A 20,699-nucleotide genomic window follows, 5' to 3' on the forward strand; every position below is an offset into this window, starting at 1 on the left:
CCTTCTTTCTGTTCCTTACTCATGACACTCTACCTCTAATTTCCACAACTTTGCCCTGGACATTCCTTAATTGTGGAATGTACACCCTCCTTATCTCCACCTCAAAGAAACCCTCTCATTATTTTTGCCAAGAAAACCCCCACTGGGGTAATAAAGAGTTGGATATGACTGAACAACAAAAATTTCTTTCATTCTTTAAATCTGTGATTCTGTAATGGTAGAAAGATAGCTTGATATCACATTCAATTCCAGGTTAAAAAATTTGAAATTGATCTTCTAGGTAATGAGGAATGTGAAAATACCCTTGAAATTAATATGTCTATTTTCATGAGTTACTTTACTAGGCACTACCTTACTTACCAGTGCACAGGGTAAACCTATTCGTCAAAAGGAGTAAACCAGGAATCTTCAGTGAACCAAAGTCTTGCTCATTTCTAGATGCCTTTGCTGATATTCCCTGACTGGCCTTGCTGAGCTGTGCATGCCAAACTGGCCTAAACTAGCTTTTTAGTCAACTGTTTCTACAAAACACCCTGCTTCTGTGTGCCATCTGTTTCTGTAAATGACTGTTGTTTCTTTACCCTAAACCCTTCTAGAACCTTCCCTTTAATGGTTTTCAAGCCTATTGCCTGTCCTAGGTTGGGGACTCTTTTTACTTTCTACTGTGGTAACCATAGCAATAGTGTCTGATTCCCCCCCCCATAAAACATCCTCACCATAAAACCTCCCCATAAAACATCTACTTTCAACTCAGCCTGAACTTTTCTGCATATTGAGGGGTTGGCTTCACCCAGTTAACAGGAATCATTGTAAGATTCTGAAGAAACATAACCTATTGACCTGAAAGAAATATATCTGAATCCACAAGGAAAGAAATTTAATTCCTATCACATCATTTTGTATTTATGCCATCGTTTAAATGCATAATGACTATGAAATAATTGATAATGTGAAACTGACAATTAATTTTGCTAGCTGGAAATAATTTTGTGCACTCATTCTAATTAAAAAAACCCTTATAAACAAGGTTCTGCTTCAGATTTTGAAGACTAAAGTATTAGGCTATGAGAGGAGGAAATAGTTTTAAGTAATATGGAACATTAATTGGGAAGAAAATCTAGGATTTAGAGCTGGGATAAGTCTTTGTGATTGTCTGCTTCAGTCAAAGTTCTCAAGCTTCTCTTGCTCATGTTATGGTATTCTTTGCCATGAGAAACTGTAGCATACTGTTGCTGGCAGCAATATGGAAGAGCTGAGAGACTCATGAAAGCACAAATTCCTTTAGAAGTAGACATTTTTGTTGAATTCTTTGCAAATTCAGTGTCTGACATATTTTGTATAATACTCAAGTTTTATTTTTTGACTACTATATCATACTCTGTAAATAATATTTGTATTAAATAAAATTATTTATATGTAGCAGGCCATCACTTTTTATGTACTAAAATCACCTAATATTGGAGACACCCATGTGGGAGTTCCAAAGATCTGTTTCTAGGAGAAGATATCCTGTATTCCCCTACCATATGTATGGGAGCAACTTTTTCTAGAGGTTATATAATGAATGAACTACATCTTTACTAAAACCAGACTGGTACAGTCTTTCTTTTTCCAGTTACGTAAAGAGGGGCAAAGATACTGTTTGCCTGAAGACAGGCACCATGAGCAGAGTAGGATAGGGGGAAGTGCTACTTTTTCCCCTCTTCGTTTTTGACCATGTAGATCTAAGACTCAAGCTTGGAGGATTTTGGTCTGATTTATTTCATTTGTCATTTTCAGTTCTAGGCATGGGCAGTAGAGTCCCCAGACCCAGACTTGAGCCATGGTGACCTTAGAGGTAGGATTATAGACTGGATATTTCTATCATCAATAGGGATGAAGAAGCCAAGAAGGCCCAGAGAAGTCAAGGGCCTGGGACTCAAGTACAAGGTAGTGTTTTGGACTTTAATTTTGATGCTATATAGGAACTGAAGTAAGCTGTGAATCTGTTTACCTTCCCCTCTCCAGAGACTGAGGTGGAATAGAGAGGATTTATGCCTCATGTATTGGAAATGGATATTTGTATGTTGATTTCTTGCTATACGTTGGAAGTAAATATTCCTTTGTAAAAGCAATGACTTTTAAATGGCTAACTGGAACAGGGGTGATATCTATGACTGAGGGAACCCTATCGATGGGGGGAGAGTGATACCAATGGCAGAAACTAGATATCTCCAAACTCCCTTAAAGGTACTGAAGAACTGCAAAAGGGGATGAAATGTAACATGTCTGGCCATCAGGCAGTGGAGGCCTAAGTAGTTACTGTTGCATATACATTTCCTTTTATCTGAAATAACACAACAATACAAAATTGAATAGCTAGTAAAATTGAGTAAACCCTTTCATGACCACTTATCCAGTCCAAATTCCTTATCGTATAGATTATGAAAATAAATATTAGAGATATGGCCAAAGCTATCCAGTGAAGTAGTAGAACCAGGGTTTGAACCCATCTTACTTGCATACAAATCCAAGGTTCATGTCCTAGTATCATTAAAACTGAAACTTCTATGTACAGTTACCAAACACATCTTAATTGCCAAATCTAAAGGTCTTTTCTAAATTATCTTCCTGCTTGATGTTTCTGATGCTTTTGACATTGTCAGCCACTCTTTCCTCACAGATGCTCTCTCTTTTCTGCGATTTTATGCCCTCTTTTCTCTTATCCTGCTTCTTTCCATCTATATGTTCCATCTCAGTCTCCTTTGTTGGCTCATCATCCAATGGTTCAAAGCCTCTAACAGGATGTTCCATGAGGCTCTGACTAAGGCCCTCATCTCTTTCTCTATATACTCTCTTGGTGAAGTCAACACTTTCATGAATTTAATTAATTTCAATTTTCAAACGAATCCCAGATAGGGTATACTGGTAAATGTTTAACAACTGACTATGGTGGTAGTGTTGGTGTGTGTGGGGGAAATATCATAACACACTCTTAGTTTTAATCTGCATTATTAACATTTTCTTTAATTTAGAAAGCCAAAAGAACAATAAATCATGTCCTAATTTATAACCTTAGCTGATTTCTGATATACAAATGCTCAAAATGAAAATTTAACAACTGGTTCTCCTGAGCTGATATAAGCCACCTGCAGCATATGATTTCTCCCAGATCTCAGACTTCAATCCCCAATATCTTTCCTTCAATTTCTTTTTCTTTTATTGTTAAAACTAATGTTTTATTACCATATTGAATAGCAGGAATGATAATAGATACCCTTATTTCACCCCTGATCTTATTGGAAATTCTTCTGGCTTGTTCCCATTACATTTAATATTTGCGATGGTTTTAGGTAGATGCTACTTATCCTCAGTCTCTTTCCTAAGCTTTAGTCCCACACTACTAAGTGCCTTTCAAATGAATATGCCGTAAGGACATCTTACAGACAAGTGCAAAATTGAACTCATAATTGTGCTCCTCATTCCTCATTCCCTCCTCTTCTTTCAGCTTATCTACCTATAAGGTGAAGGCACCACCATTCATTTAAGGTTCCTAGGTTTGTAAGCTTGTCATCATCCTGTACCCTTCATTCTTCACACCATATTATCTAATTAGTTACAAATTATTTTTTTCCCTTTGGTCTTCATTTTTTATTCAGTCATTATTTATTTATTTATTTTAAAGCCACATGATTCCTACTCTTTATTGGAATGAGTGTTTATACCTTTCATACTAAAGGATCCTGTTTCAATTGCCCAACGTAGTGAACACTAGGAAACAGGTCTAACAATTAAATGGATCCAACATGGTTAGAAATACTGCAACCCCTGCAAAGAATGGAAGAGCATTCTTTGTATTTACACAATGAAATTGATTGCTTTTGTCCCAAAGTTGTAGGCTTTTTAAAAACTCTTAGATGGTTCTAGCCATGTCTTTTAAAATACCTTAAAAAAAAACCTTTATGGTATGGATTTTTGTATTATAGATAATTAAGGTGCTTGCTCTTGTCCCTAACAGCTCTGCTGAAAAGTGACTTTAAACACTGTGGTCAACCCAAAGCACTGAGCTATATAGGGCTGTAGTCTGGGGGTGGTGTGGAGAAAATGGTTGCATTTAAAAACATGGTTACTGAAGCTGTGGAAATTGTATTTTGCTACTGCAGGACTTGGTCCTCTTTCCTGTGACCTACAGTGAATTATCTAGTACAAAACACATAGGTGGGAGGGACTACAAGACTGGGAGAGATGGGAAGAGGCAAGAGGAAGGAAGGTGCAGGGGTGGGGCAGGACCAAGGGAGAGCAAATATAACAGAAACTAGAATTATAAACTAACCACTGAAATGATACCAATTGGATAAGCACAGGCCTAGAAGCCATGCCCACCCTGTAAATGTGTGAGCAGTTTACAGGCCCAAAAGGTATGTGAGGAAGTCCTGGACAACTGTACATATTTGTGCAAAAATCATAAAGAATGAACTTTTAAAAACAGCTTCAGTAAAAGAGAGCTCAGTTCCTGTCAGGGACAGCGTCTGACTTGTTATTTTATAAAATTAGCCCTTTGCTAGTCTAGTCAAACAGAGGATGATGGGCAATTGCCCTGGAATCCTTCACTGTGCATGAAATGTGGAGAGACAAAGAGGGTGGGGTGGGGTGGGGTTGAGGCATCACCTCTTCCTTCCAAAGTCTGGAAGTTACAGCCTTGCCCTGCCTCTCCTCCCTCCCCTTAACTGGGAACAAGGTGAAATGAGCAGTCTCCAGAGAAGGGCTGGTATTTGGAGGGAAAGGACAGGCCTGAGGAGCTTATAGAGGGGAAACGCTGAGGCCTGCCGAGTTTCTGAAACAGAAGGAGGGGGATGATATGGCCGAGATGGGCCTTTGCCTTGGACGAAAAGAGCCCAAGAACGGCACCCGAGCCACCCCCAGGTGCACATCCCTGCTCAAGGACGGTCAGTGGATGATGCAAACGTCCAAGATGCAGAATTTGGCCCTGCAGGTGGGGCAAGGCACTTGGCTGGAAAACCAGGTCTCTGGGCGCTGCTGGTCCTGGCAGCTGGCGAACCATTTGTCCATGCACGTCAGTCACCACATGGGGCAGCAGTAACACTGCTGGCACTCTCCCTCCTCCGACTCCTGGCAGTTCTTCACCAGCTTAATGTTGGCATTTATATGCATGCAGCCAATGAAGGGCTCCAGTTCCTGGTTGCTGGGAATGGAGTAAGGTGGGTTGATTTCCGCCAAGGATGTAAGTGTTTCCAGAAACAAGTCACCGAGGCTCTGGTGGATTACAACGTTGGCGGCATAGCGGGTGGGAGCATAGAGTTTCTCTCGCAGTTCACCATACTCTGTAGAATTCAACCGAATGACGAAGGCTTGGACGAGGGGATTGACACTGGTCACGCGGATGGTGAGGAACTGGACAGGCAGATTGGAGTCCGGCGAGAGATCGTGCTGTGGCGACTCGGTCACTGTCGGGTGGATATCCTGCTGCTGAGCTACATGGATATGATAGGTGGTCTCCTTCATCACCCAGGTGTCAGTCACAATCACCCGGGCGCCCGATACCTCCGTGGCAAACTTGTCAATGCGTCGGAACTCTGTGTTGATGGAGGAGGCCACTGCTCGCCACCCTGACTGCGGGAGGGCGTGGAGCAGCCTGCGAGTGGGTGGCGGTCCCACCTGTTCTGGGACCAGTAATAAGCAACGGTGCAGGTGATGGTGGGGAAGGAGACTGAAATCAGAACGAACAGTTTCCAGCCTTCTGGGGACTGGTTGAAATAATACAGCTGCTTTTCAGATGCTGTGAAGCACATGCCGAGGAAGTACCCCAGCTGCAGCAGCGAGTGGACCAGCATGGTGACCGTGGTCCTGTGCAGGTGGTACTGGACGAAGGCCACGTCCTTGATGCCCAGCCAACCAGAGAGCAGGTTCTGTACGGTCAGCCCTGCCGAGTGGAACTCGTTGGGTGTGAAGACGAAGCAGACGGAAAAGACGATGTAGGCCAGGGTGAAGGTCACTTCGGGGCTGTCCATGCTGGTCCACCGGGCTCCGTCAGGCCACCAGCTGAGGCAGCCCAGCCCGGCGGGGTGCCGAGGGTCATTTATTTAATTTTTAATTTATGAAATAAAACAAGCATTTCCAAACATAGTAGAATGATAAAACGATGATTGTACATGAAACTGCAATCTATTATGTAGAACTTGCTATTCCTTTTAAATATATAATATATTTATCATGTAAAATTCTTTTTTTCCTCCCCCCGTCCTAGAATCAGATACCATTAGACACAAATATGCGTACACACATATATGTATATGTAAAATCATTCTATATATACTTCCTATTTATCAGTTTTTTTTCCTCTGGATGCAGGTAGCGTCTTCCTTCACATGTCCTTTGTAGTTAATTTGCATTTCAACCTTCATAACATCTCCATGCCCTGACTCTTCTTTCAATTCACAGCTACCCCTTTGGCTCTAGCCATCATCACCTTTCACTTAGATTATTACAATAGCGTTCTAATTAGTCTACATACCTCAAGTCTCTCCTCACTCAAGTCCATTCTTCAAACAGCTGCCAAAGTGATTTTTTTTTTTTAAGCATAGCTATGTTCGACTTCATCATTTCCCTACTGGATCATGTCTTCCCATCAGAAAGTAAGTTCATAGAATGTAGGAATTGTTTCATTTTTTTTCATTTGTATTCCCAGCTCCTAACAAAATACCTAGCACATAAGTAGATACTCTATAAATCCTTATTGATTATAATACCATGTACAAAGCAAAAGAAAGCATAAGGTTAACCAGAAGGAAAAAATGGTTATAAAGATGGAAAAAGAAATTAGATTATTCAGTTCAAATCATCACACAGTCATGTTTGAAACAATATGAATGAATCAATATAGCCCAAGAGCCAGGAGTATTTAGAATTCAAGCAGCTAGAATGTGAAAGAAAGGTTTGTAAGGTCAGTGTATGTAGAAGGATAAAATAAAAGAAGGCAGAAGAAAATATTAAAATCAAACATTTAATTTCTAATTGAAGATAGATGAAAGAACGATGGCTATGGGATGGAAATCTTTGAACTACTTGAGTAGAAAGATAAGTGGAATCATTGTCATTATAGTAGCATATGCATATGTGTATATATATGTATGTGTGAATGTGTATATATATATACATATATTATGAAGGTAAACCTTGTCTGTAATAGTATTCAAACTTTAGTATATATTTTCCAACTTTTAAACATTTTTAAAGTTCTGAGTTTTATTCTATCCCTCCCTTCCTGCCCTCACTCCTACCTAAGATGGTAAGTACACAGATATAGGTTATACATGTGCAATTATGTAAAACATATCCATATTAGTCATTTTATACAAGAAGACCTGAATAAAAGAAAAAATGAGTGAAAGGGAAAAATCACATTTCAATCTGTATTTAAATAATATCAGTTTTTTTTTTCTCTCAAGGAGGATAGTTTACTTTATCATTAGTCCTTTGAAATTGTCTTAGATCATTGTACTGCTGAGAATAGTTAAATCATTCACAGTTCTTCATCAAACAATATTGTTGTTATCATGTACAATATTCTACTGGTTCTATTCACTTCACTTTGCATCAGTTCATGTAAATCTTTCCAGGTTTTTCTGAAATCTTCCTACTTGTCATTTTTTATAGCAAAATAATATCCCATTACAATCATATACCACAGCTTGTTTAACCATTCCCCCATTGATGGACATCCCTTTGATTTCCAACTTTTTGCCACCAAAATAAAGAGGTGCTATAAATATTTTTGTATAAATAGTCCCTTTCCCCTTTTTTGGATGTCTTTGGTATATAGACCTAGCAGTGATATTGCTGAATGAAAGGGTATGTGCAGTTTTATAGCCCTTTGGGCATAATTACAAATTGCTCTCCAGAATGGTTGCATTAGTTTACAACTCAACCAAAAGTGCATTAGTGTTCCAATTTTCCCATTTTCTCCTTCAGCATCCAACATTTTCCTTTTTTTTTTGTCATATTAGCCAATCTGATAGTTGTGATGTGGTACCTCAGAGTTTTTTTAATTTAAATTTCTCCAATAGTGATTTAGAGCATTTTTTTATATGACTCTGGATAGCTTTGATTTTTTTTTGTCTGAAAACTGCCTGTTCATATCCTTTGATCATTTATCAATTGAGTAATGCCTTGTATTTTTATAAATTTGGCTCAGTTTTCTATATATTTTAGAAATGAGGTCTTTATCAGAGATACTTCAGTGAGCCTTTTACTTCCTTTTCCATTTGGTAAATTCTATTTTTGAGGGAGTTATTTTCCTTGGTAAATTTTTTTATATCTTTTCCCATGCTGTTGACTCTTTTTTTTTTTCATGATTCTCCTGCATTACTCTCATTTCTTTTCCCATTTTTTCTTCTACTTCTCTAATTTGCTCTTTAACATTCTTTTAAAGCTCTTTCAGGAATTCTTTTTGGGCCTGAGACCAAAGTACATTTTTCTTTGAGGGTTCACATTTTGACCCTATAGTTCTCTTCTAAGTTTATTCCTTGATCCTCCCTGTCACCATAGTAACTTTCTATCATCAAGTTATTTTATTTTCCTTATTTTTCTGTCTCTTTTTTGTGACCTGGTATTTTTATGTGAGAGTTGGGCTCTTGTCCTGCACTGTCCCAGGTTTTTTCGGCTGAGGCTCAGGGTCTTACTGCTGGCTTTCACTGAGTTTCAGGGCTTAGGTGCTTAATTTCACTGGAAAGTAGATTTCCCTTCTGGCCTGTACTGGGGAATAGGGCCTCCCTCTTGGCCTCCCTTGGATGTGCTGTTTAGCTATTGGCTGCTCCAAGGGTCTGCCACAAGTCTTGCTGCTGAGTTGCTATGGTAACAGAGTCTTCCCTGGTGGCTGACCCTGGAGGAGGGATCTTGTTGCTGTTCGACCTCAGGGACAGGACCCTGCTATTGGGTTGCTATGGAAACATGGTATCTCTGCTGGCAGGCTGGTGGGGTTGGGGCAGGGGGAGAGTCTCACTGTTGCCAGTGCTGGGACAGGACTTCACTTCTAATCAGCAATGGGGTCAAGCCCTGGCTGGTGGCTTGTGTTGGGGGTGGGGTTGTTGGGGTGAGGTCTTGCTGTGCTACATAGACTACTAACTTTTCTGAGAGACTGCTGGTTTTCAGGAAGGCAGACTCTTGCTGGTTGATTGCCTCAGGCTTGCTGCTGCTACTGCTCTTGGACCTTGCTCCCCTCGTAGGGAAACATGCCCTTTCCTCTGGGCTGGTAAACCGCTTCTCTGTTCCTAGATCAACTCTGAGGCAGTTTTCAGGTTGTTTGGAGTGAAATTTGAGAGGATTTTTCACTCACTCCCCCATCTTGGCTTTGAAAGTTCCCTTTAGTATATTTTTATAGGACTAAAGATCCATGGAAGGAACCTAAGGAATATCTACTCTCACCCCCCTTTTTTATAGATGAGGAGTCCCAGTGAGATTGTTACTTGTCCAAGGTCACATGGGCTAAGATATCAGAGATTAGACGAACCCAGTTTCTCTTATCCCAGAGCCACTTTAGCCTTTGCTCTGTATAGCATGAGACAAGTGCAATGACCACACCCTGGTAAAACCATTTTGGCAGATGGGTTAAACCAGGTTGAGGATAACTGAGAGATATCAAACCTGTCAGGGAATTGGGGTCTGCCACAAGCATGTGGAGACTTCCCTTGGTGGAATGGGAGAATGAGAACAATTTGTTCCAATAGTCATGAAGGTGGTTAAAGGAGGCACTATTGTGTGCTACTGCAGCCTGGATCATAGCGAGCTGTCTTGACTTGTATTTTTCCTCTGGATTTCTATTACTCTGGACAAGAGAGTGAGGCTGACAACTTTGTGCAATTCTGCCTCACTTAAATCCAATTCACCCATGAGTCAAGACATCACCCATGATATAATTGGTCTGCTTTGAAAATGAAGGATGAACAATAGGAAATGGGTTCAGGTGAAATTCGTAAAAGGAGAGAGGCAGTACTTGGTGTCTCACCCTCTTCTGGGGTTTAAGCTCATGGCATGCACTCTGTAGGTGGCTGTTTTGTTTTGCCTAATGGTAACATGGGGGAAGATGATGACAAGTCCTACAATTACGTGAGATCCTGAGTTCCCTGCTACCAGACCATAAAGAGACCAAGCAACAGATTCACCTAGATATGCATCAAGATAGCCAGAAATTTGAGAAGGAAACAGGAACTAATGATGGTATATGGATGACTTTCCCTCTTAGTGACCCTAAGACAAACAAAGCTTGACTAAAAAGGCCTTTATATACATATGTAAACAGAAGCAGAAAAGGGGTGGAAGTAAATCAGGTCTCTGGTGGAGACCTCTCTAATGGAGGTCTCAGGTACCCCTGAATTTCAAAGCTAAATTATTATTATAATTATGATGATTCAATTTTGCTTTTGTATATGCAATGTGATTTAAATGACAATTCAGGTAATTCTTTGAGGCCATTCTGAGGAATAAAAACAATATTGGGGAGCCAGGTAGGAAGGGATGCACATGAGTTTTCATTATATGGGAATATCCTTGCCCTTAAACTTTAAACTCAGGATTTGGGAGAGGGGACACTGAAGCAGAAAGGCTGGGTGTCATGGAGTCTGTTAGCTCTTGCTTATGCATACACAATGGAAATAAGCTGGTACAGTATAACTTTAGAACATCTCCTGATAGATTATACACATCTACCTATGTTTTTGGTTTCTCCAAGAAAAGTGCTAGTGTATTCTACGTGTCACAAGCAACCTCAATCAATGAACATTAGAGAAAGAAATGATCTTAGAAATCACGTAGCCTTGCTCTTTCATTGAGAAGATGAAGGGACTGAAGTTAAGAAAAAGTGAAGCAAATCTACAAGATAAGATTTACATCCAGAGCTGAACTTCTCTTCTTTGACCACAGATATCCTCACTACATCCCACTGTGTCAAGCATCTTCCTTGGGGACTTATTCAAAGAGCCCCTTTGATAAGGATTGTGTGTGGGAGAGGTTCTAAATCTTATATTCATTTTGTTTTAATTATTGATGTATGTTTGAATATAACATAACTACTCCAAACAAAGTCCACAAAATCCTCCCCCTTTATCTTCTGCCAAGAAGTACTAGTCTCTCCTTGAAAGTAGTTCAGTAAAATTGATTAATGGCATAGGTCTGACTATGTCACTACCTTGCTCAAAACAAAAACAAAAACTTCAGTGACTCTCCATTACTGTAGGAAAAAATACAAACCCCTCCTCTGACATTTAATTCCCTGAAAAATCTGGCTCCAACCTATCTTTTCAGGCTGATTTCACATTACTCCCTCTCATCTACTCTATGCTACAGCAAACTTATCTATTCGATGTGCCATGTCTTCAACATTGCATTTTTCACCTCAGTGACTTCCCCCAGGCTGTCCCCTCATGCCTAGAATGCTCTTCCTTCTTACCTCCACATCTTGTAATCCCTAGATACATTCAAAGTTTACCTCCTCTGCTACTTCTTTCAATAGACCTTTCCTGATCCCTGAATTCTTAGTGAGCTACTCTTGTCCCATCTCTAACCAATTATTCTGTAGATATCCTACCTGGACTTCGCTATGAACATGTGACATTCCCCCCGGGGAATGTGAGTTCCTTTGGGAAAGGAATGCTCTTACCTCTCTATATGTTTCCCCAGCATGTAGCACATTGCCTAGTACATAGTGGATATTTAGCAAATGCTTGTTAATTGATGGATGGTGACTTTCCACTTTTGCTGTTTATTGAGTAACCGAAAAAAAAAGAACAGATACCTTAACTTTAATAGTAGGAGTCCCAGGTGCTCTGTGATGTGTGATTTGAGTTGTATTATCTTTTAATGTTGCCATTATTTTATTATTGTAGTCATTGTATATATCATTCTCTGTTCTCTTGTTTACCTTCTGCATCACTTCAGACAAATCTACCTATGTTTCTTGGGATTCCTCACATTCAACATGCATTATGGTGCAATACATTTCCATGCCACTTTTTTTTCTCAGTCCTTCTGCATTTGTTATGTTTTGCACAACACATTTGAAGGATGAAACTTCAGGCAGATGGAGAAGTCTTATGATCTTTAGGGTTCAGCAGAAAGGCTGGTAGCAATGCCTGGGGAACTGGGGAACACAAAATCTGGACAGATCACAAAGCCAGCTCCCTGCTTATCAAAGCATTAGCTCCTACAGTCATAGGATTCAACGAACTTAGGTCAACAACTACTGAGGTAGAGAGATCTCTGTGGGATCTGGGAAGGAGGGCAGATAGATTGAGGCATTGAAGGAAAGATCCTGGGGGGTGGATTGGTTTTGCGCTCTAATCCCTGCTGAGATGTTACTAAATACAAACCTACTTACTGTACCTATACAGCAAACTTTGAAGTTTGGGGCCTGGCTTGGGAGAATTAATGCTTGTCAGATATTTAGGCACTGCATAGACTTAAATGGCATAGTGTATGTGTTTGTGTGTGTGTGTGTGTGTGTGACTATTTGTTATTCCTCTATTCCTAAGCCACGAAGTCCTTGTCCAAATACCCCAGGAATTAGAACTGTGTAGAAGATGAACATCTGTGTAAGAGTAGACCCTTTATCTCTGGAAATAATCTTGAGTCTCACAATCCTCTGCCAAAATCCATGAGATGGGTCCCCATTTTTATGGAAGGAATAATAAACATAAGACCAATCATGGGATGCTACAGACCTCCTTAACATTTCTTTTCATTACCTTCTCCTTCACCCATTCAAGCAGCAGAAGAAACTAAAAAAAAAGTGAATTCAAGAAGAGAGGTAACAAATATACTTTTCTCTCCACTAAGTAATATTTTGGAAAGTGCAAAATAAGATTGAGAAGTGGGGAAAAACATTAGAAATATCAGAGGTAAGTGGGAAGTGGGGTTTTTTTGTTTGTTACTTTTTTATGGTATGGAATGCTAAAAAAAACTTTCAAATCACCAAAAGTCAGTTGATTATATTCTGAATTTTCATTATAATAAATTTGACTCTATATAAATACTTTTATGCTCAATTTTATGCTTTATTGTATATTACCACAATATCACCCATTTAGAAAATATTTGCTTTTAAATGATGGGGGAAATGGACTGGATACCCATATCACTTCTCTTGCTTCTAGTAAGTTGCCCAAACCCCCATTCTAACATTTAATATTTAACAGTAGTAAGAGCTCTCAGTTCAATGGTATAAATCATTTAGTAAGTTTTCTTTCATAATTCCTTTTTTTATAAAAACAAATTCATACTTGCATCAGCAGTGCCTTAGAGTATATATATCCAACTCTTGTGTCCTTCTTCAGTGACAATGTAGTATCAACACCTTCCTTTTCAGCATCTCGAACTTGATGTCCCATTGGTATATCCAAGTCAATATATAACGGAATTCATTTTCTTCTCCTTACTCTGCCCCACTTCCTTTGTTCCAATTTCTCTATTACTGCCATGCTTAAGACTTCAGTATAATCTTCAATTCCTCATTCTGACTTATCCTATGTATCCAACATCTTTTATGTAAGTCCCTCTTTACTCACATTGCCACCAATTTATTAAATGTTTTCATTACCTCTTGCCTGGTCTGTTGCAATAACTTTTGAATTTGTGCCTCATATCACTCCAATCCACACTCCATTTTTTTGCCAAGCCTTTATTGCTGAATGGGCATTGCCTCAGTCAAACTGAGAGCTCTTAAAGACCTTAGTTCGAAAAGGCCAAGGTCCCCCGATGGCCCCATCGTGGGCCATCTCTAGTTGTCCTGATAAATATCTGGCCAATGGACCTAGAATGGCTCTGGAGGAGATGGTGAGGCTGGTGAATTTGCACAGACCTCCCTCACTTAAATCCAATTCACTTGCATGCCATGGCATTACCTCCCTGATGTCATGGTCTTCTTCTAGATTAAAGGACAAACAGCAAACATTCATTTGCCCAAATGATTTTTTTTTACTAAAGTACAATTCTGACCATTTCATTCCCCTTGTTCAGTAAGCTCCAATGACTCTGTTTCCACAAGAATCAAATATAAAATGCTCTGTTTGAAATTTAAATCCGTATACATTCCCAGTCTTCTTGTACTTTACTCATGAACTCTACAATCCAGCTACACTGGCTTTACTTGCTGGTTCTTACCAAAATACATCTCATCTGCAAAATATGAGTTGACCTAGATGACCTTTTAATTATCTTTCTGACACTATATATATAATATATATATACATATATATATTATTCTATGTTCTTATGACCTATAGGGTCATAACTTGAAGAAGTTTCACTCACATCAAAGGTAGTACAAAAATCCTATATGGTAGAAACTCTAATGCATCCTAATGACTCACAAGGCTCTAGGCAATTCTCTAAGACCATATATTTTAGAGAAAATGGCAATTTGCATTGGTAGAGGGAATTTCCTCATTTAGTGCTTTCTTATCCTAATGAAATCACAGTTCCAGTCTTTGGCATTACTGTTAACCATAGCATCATTGTGGCATTATGGATAGAATACTGGGTTTAAAGTGAGAGGATCTGGGCCCAAATAACACCTCTTTTACTTACTGTTTTTTTTTTTAACCCAGGGTAACTTATTAATCTTTCTGTGCCTAATGCAGGTCTCTAGGCCTTATATAGGAGAGTTCACATATCAAGTTTCCCACATTGAGAAAATCACAATTATATTTATTATTAATAAAATGATAAGGATAATTCCTAAATGATATTATATAATTCAATGTATTGCTAAGAACATTAACCAAATTTATTGTTGGTTTCTGTTATTTTGTAGTATTGTTGCTCTGTACTTTGACACTCACTTTTAAAAATGACTTTGGGTGTGCTTTACTTTCTCACACTGTCCTTCCTTTGCTCTGTGACGAAGACATCATATTAAAACTTGACAGTAAAAGGGAAAGAAAAATGCGTTTCTGCTTCTTCTGGGATTAGGTTAGGAGATGAGGAAGATCTTGATTTATGACTACTTGGTGACTTGACTAAAGACAGTCTAAAGATGGTATTTTATTTCCAAAATATTGTGCTATCAAAACATAAGTGTAAAACAATATGGCCAATATGAATGGGATCAGTACATTTGAAAGCCAATATCTTAATCTTAGAATTGTATATAATAGTGGCTTACATTTACATAGCCTTGCAAGGGTGGTAGAGTGGAAAGCATATTGGCTGTGGTATCATAGGAACTGGGTTCATATCCTACCCCTCCCACATATTACACATGTGAGGTTGGACAGGCCACTTAACTCCCTGAACCTCAGTTTCTCCATCTGTAGAAAGAGCAGGGAGGGTGGATTGAATGGCTTCTGAGTTTGCTTTCAAATCTAAATCTATGTTCCTATAATGTCTATAGAAATTTTTCTCCCAGTAAACTAGTGAAGCCTTTAGTGTAAATATGAGCCCCATTTTAGAATAGAGACATGGAGATTCAAAAACGTAAGATGATATGCCCAGAGTCATAGAGGTATTGAGCATCAGAGTCAGGATTCAAACTCAGATCTTTTGACCCCAAAGTCTAGGACTTTTTCTATTGCACCTCACCATTTTCCAACCCTGCTGTAGTGGAAAGAACATTGTAGTAGGGACCTGTGTTCTAGTCCTGACTTCGACTTTTAGGGTCCCTAGGATCTTTTGTACATCATTTCTTATCTCTGCACCTCAATTTTCTTCTCTATAATACGAAAACGCAGAAAATAGAGTACATTATTTCTAAATTTCCATTCAATTTTGGCATTCTGTGATTTTGTGTTTCTATTGACCCATTTATCCCTCTATTTCAGAAGAAAGTTAAATGAATTATCTTTTAAAGTGCTAACGTTAAAGTTTGAGAACATGCCAGTGAAGGAAAAAAGGATCCTGGTTTTCTCAATGATTGCGAATTTCTTCAGTAACAGCTCCTGTCACGGAGTTTAAAGTGAAAATAATATGGTGGGGGAAAATTAAGTTTGTGTATTTTTCAAAGCCCTGAAAGATTTTATGTGATATCATTCTGATTCACAGATATATAAGTTAGTAGGGGTACTGATAGTTAACTAAAAAGTTTAATGATCTCAGGGCAAGTATGCAGTAGTTTGTACTGGTTATGCATTTGTTCATTAATTTGTTCATTCATCCATTCTTTCAAATCAACAGCATTTATTGAGTACCTGCTTATTGCAAGGAACTGGAGATACAGTGATGAAAAAATGGTGTTGTTCTTCCATGTGAAGAGCTTCTATTCTATTAGAGGGAATGTAATATTTATACTACAACTATAAATACAATTCAATGTAGAATGTGATAAGAACAAAGGAAAGCTGCTATACAAGCAGAACTAAATGCCTAATAAATGACTTTTTCATTCATTCACTAATGTTCTCTATCTTCCTTCCATGATACTGCCCTCCACCCTCTTTCTCCAGGTTGGTACCCTGACTCCTTCCCTAGGACCTTAGGCTTCTGATTCATGAGAATTCACTATATGTAACCCTTTTCAGATGGCTTTCATTCTGCTATTATACTGTAACAGAATGAGTGTTGCCCTTTAAACCAACACCTGATGGTTCTGTTACTTCGCTTATTGTCTAATTTTTGCATCTGAAAAAGTCAGAAACTTTAGTCAGATGGAACCCTTGTGACTGGGTAGAGAAAGAAACTTATGACTCATCTCTGTACTTCAAGTTGTGGACTATTCCTCATGTTCTGTGTCTGTCATTATTTCTTTTTTTGTGTGATTTTGGAATTCAGAATTTTACCCTGGTAGGAAAAGAACCAAGTCATATAGGAAGATAATGTTGTCTTGGAATGAAGCATGTAGATATGAGGGAGGGAGTCATAGGGCTGCTTGAATACATCAATCTGTGGAGATGTCAGAGAAGGTTTTTAATGTGTCTTTTTGTTTGTGTATAGAAGGAAAAGCCAGAAAAGCTAAAAAAAAGTATGTTTAATATTTGAATATTTACAATAAAGTTGGGTAATAACTAAAATAAAGCAATAAAATTGTAAAGAACAAAAACAACCAAAACAAAAATTGAAGATGAACCCTGCATAGTAATAATTAAATATGAAGCTTGGACCAAAAGAAGATATATAAGAATGTGCTTCATTACCTACTTTACAGAAGTGAGAGGATGAAGAAGGTGAAATAGCATATGCTATCAGATGTGATTAATTAATGTATTGGTTAGTTTTTCTGTTCTACTTTTTTCCTTTTATTTATTTTTATTCTTTGCCATTAGGGTTACTATCTGGATGAGGGAGGAGGAAGGGATATGTTGAGTAATAAAAATTGTGTAAAAACAGAAAGACAGTAAAAATGAAAAAAGAATCTTTGTTAACTCCTGGAAGTTTAGTTGGCTGTCACCTTAGAATTTAATGTGACTTGTTAGGGTGTTACTAACACCAAAGTGCTTCTTGGCTTATTTATCTTAGCTTTGGCCATATGGATGTTTCAGCCAAGGTAGTAATTTCTGGCTTTCACATAGTAGGCATTTATGACACATTTTGGAAATAAATGGACTTTCCCTGGCTGCTCCTCTTTTTCACTGCCTCCTTCTATAGTAATTGTCTGACTCATTTTAGCTCCACTGAGCCATCTGGGGCTATAAGACCCTTTCACTATTTTTAAAAAGTGACATTAGGGTTATTAAACTTGAAAGTGGGACAATGTTATAGATTATCTAGATTTTTTAAAAATACCATCTGGCAAAACATACTATTCTTGTAGAAAATATGGAGAGCTTTGTGCTACACAAAAATATAATTAAATGAAACCAGAAGTTTCTGAAAGGTTGGATTCTGTTTTACCTTGACAGAAAGTCTATAGTTGAGTGTTCTAATAATGTGCTTTGACCCTTTGCTGCTTAACTTTTTTTTTGTTAGTGACTTGAATGAAGACATAGAAAACATCCTCATCAAATTTACAGAAGACACAAAGGTAGAAAGGACAGCTAACACACTGGATGACAAATTCAGTCCCCCAAAAGACCTTGAGTCTAGACTAGAGGATTAAGCTAAATCTAATCATATAAATTTTCATAAAGATAAAATTCAAAGTCTTATGTTTAGGTTAAAAAATCCATTTTAAACTAGTAGGTGATGGATTAAGGCCATATGGTTAGACAGATGTTTGTCTAAAAACCATCTTGAAATTTTAGTAGATTACCATCTCTATTTGCATCAGTATGTTAAATGATAAGTTAAAAGAACTAGTGGGATTTGGGGCCAAATTAAGAGAGGGATACCTTCTCTCTCTCTTAGAGGGGAGAATAATTAAGTGGCAAGCACTCTTTATTGTACTCTTGTTAGATCATATCTGAAGTGTTGTATTCAATTCTGAGTGTTATACTTTAAAAATAGTATTGATATTTTGGACTGAGGGGACCAAAGGAGGGCAATCAGAATGGTGAAGGGCCTTGGGTCCATATCATATATGAAGAAGAGATAAAAGAATTGAAATTGTTACCTTGAAGGAGACTTAGAAGTGGCATGATAGCTGTGTTTAGGTATTTGAAAAATTGTCGTATGAAAGAGAGATGCGATATTCTGTTTAATTTAAAAGATAGAATAAGCAACTCTGGTTGGAAATTGCAAGGACATAAATTTAGTCTTAACAGCAGGAAAAATTTCTTAACAGTTAGAGCTGTCCAAAAGTAGATTGGACTTCCTTCAGAAGTCTTCCCATAGCGAGTAGATGGCCACTTAAAGAATATGCAGCAAGGATTTTTTTTTCTTTTGAAAAAAGAAAAGTACAGGTTGTATTAGTTGCCTGTCAAAGTTCCTTACAACTAAAATTCTATGAATATGTGATCAGAAAGATGAAAAAAATGGTTACATTTTTTATCTAGAAAAAAAGTGTGTATAGGTTTTCTCCAATTGTAACAAGATTTTTACACTTTGGAAGAGATCTCTTGCCATCTCTTTTCAGAATGGGCGCTTCTTTAAACTAATCAATACAATGCTTAATTAGTTAATTATGCAGCTCACAGGATCCACTTGCCCAAGCAATAATTTATCAAGTGATCTCATTTACAACTGGGTTGTGTCACTGGACATACTGGAGAGACCGAATATCTTACCACACATCAGGACATTCAGGGCAGACATTGTTGAACAATAAATGACCAGTTTTATCTTTTTTCCTCCTACTTCTTATGGATTTAGTTTCTGGTTTATCTTATTAGAAAAACAGATTTCTCTTAATGTTCTGTTCTTTATAATGGGAAGACTAAATATTACTTTAAGTATTACTATGCCATATGTACATGTAGACTATATGGATATTTGAAGGATAATTTTCAGTTTTTGGATGGATCTTTTGAGTCAAGAATATATTGCCTTTAAGTGACTGATTAAAATTACTATTTTTTATTTTAAATTTTTTTTACAATTCTAAACCCAATAAATATAAAATAGAATGGTCATATGCATAGAATAGCAGAGAAAGTTACTTGTACATAAAATTGTGGATCTTTTCTTTTAAAATATATAATAAATTTCATATGCAATTTTCAAATCTATCTTACCTGTCTGTGGAATAGAATTTTGTGATCCTTTTTGGAGTTTCTTCTATTTTCTATCCTCCCCCCATTATCAAGCAGATGTTTTCTCCCTCATTTTCTCTCATTTACTGAAAGAGGAAGGAAGGAAGGAAGGAAGGAAGGAAGGAAGGAAGGAAGGAAGGAAGGAAGGAAGGAAGGAAGGAAGGAAGGAAGGAAAAAGGAAGGACAAAATAATGAGAGAAGAAAAAAAAAGAATCCCTATATCACACAAACATCATCAAGCAAAACAAATTCCCACATTGGCCAAAATCTGTTTGTGAATTTATCTTTGTGCCATGTGATAGAAGCAATCTTTTTTTGTCCATCCTCTGGACTCATGGTTGATCATTTAGTTGAATAGTTCTAAAACCCTTAATTAAAAAAAATAATTGGTAAACATTTTAAACAATTAACCCACATAGTTTTGTTTACTTTGTATCAGTTTATACAAGTCTTCCTGGGTGTCTTTGACATTACTTTTTTCATTCCTTAATTATTATATTTCATATATTAATATACCTTGATTTTTTCAATCATTCTATAATTGATGGGCATCCTCTTAATGTCTATCTGATTCTTTGCCACCATAAAAAGAGCTGATATAAATATTTTTGAACAAATATGACCTTTTCCTCTCTTTTTTTAAGGCTCATTGGAATTTAGGTTTGGCAGTGATATTTCTCTGTTAAAGGGTATGTACTGTTTAGTAACTTTTGGGGAATAATTCCAAATTGCTTTATAGAATGGTTGGAACAATTCATTTATGCCAACAGTACATTCATGTGTATATTTTATCACTGTTCCTCTAGTATTTTCCGATTTTTTGGTCCTTGAGTCAAATAATCTGGCTTCAAATATTGACTCTTAAGCCACCTGTGTGACACTTTGGATGCCATTTATCTGAGCCTTAGTTTTCTCATCTGTCATATGAAGATACTCAAATAGATATCTTCTGATGCTCCTTTAAGCTCCACCTCTATTATTTTAATGCATGAAATGTAAAACTGAGAATCTTGAGATCAGAATCTGACAGCAGCTTGTTTTTTGATAAGTATGTATGCTTCTGTATTTGTATGTGGTGTGTGTGTGTGTGTGTGTGTGTGTGTGTGAGAGAGAGAGAGAGAGAGAGAGAGAGAGAGAGAGAGAGAGAGAGAG

General features: G+C 37.7%; 1 pseudogene; it reads right to left on the reverse strand.

The window, feature by feature from the left end:
- Nucleotides 1-5,055: 5,055 nt before the first annotated feature.
- Nucleotides 5,056-6,008, reverse strand: LOC138148155 (E3 ubiquitin-protein ligase TM129 pseudogene; annotated as a pseudogene).
- Nucleotides 6,009-20,699: the final 14,691 nt, after the last annotated feature.

Source organism: Petaurus breviceps, unplaced genomic scaffold, assembly GCF_028583685.1.
Source record: "Petaurus breviceps papuanus isolate PSGF00001 unplaced genomic scaffold, PetGlider_PUasm1.0 90822, whole genome shotgun sequence".
Taxonomy (NCBI): domain Eukaryota; kingdom Metazoa; phylum Chordata; class Mammalia; order Diprotodontia; family Petauridae; genus Petaurus; species Petaurus breviceps.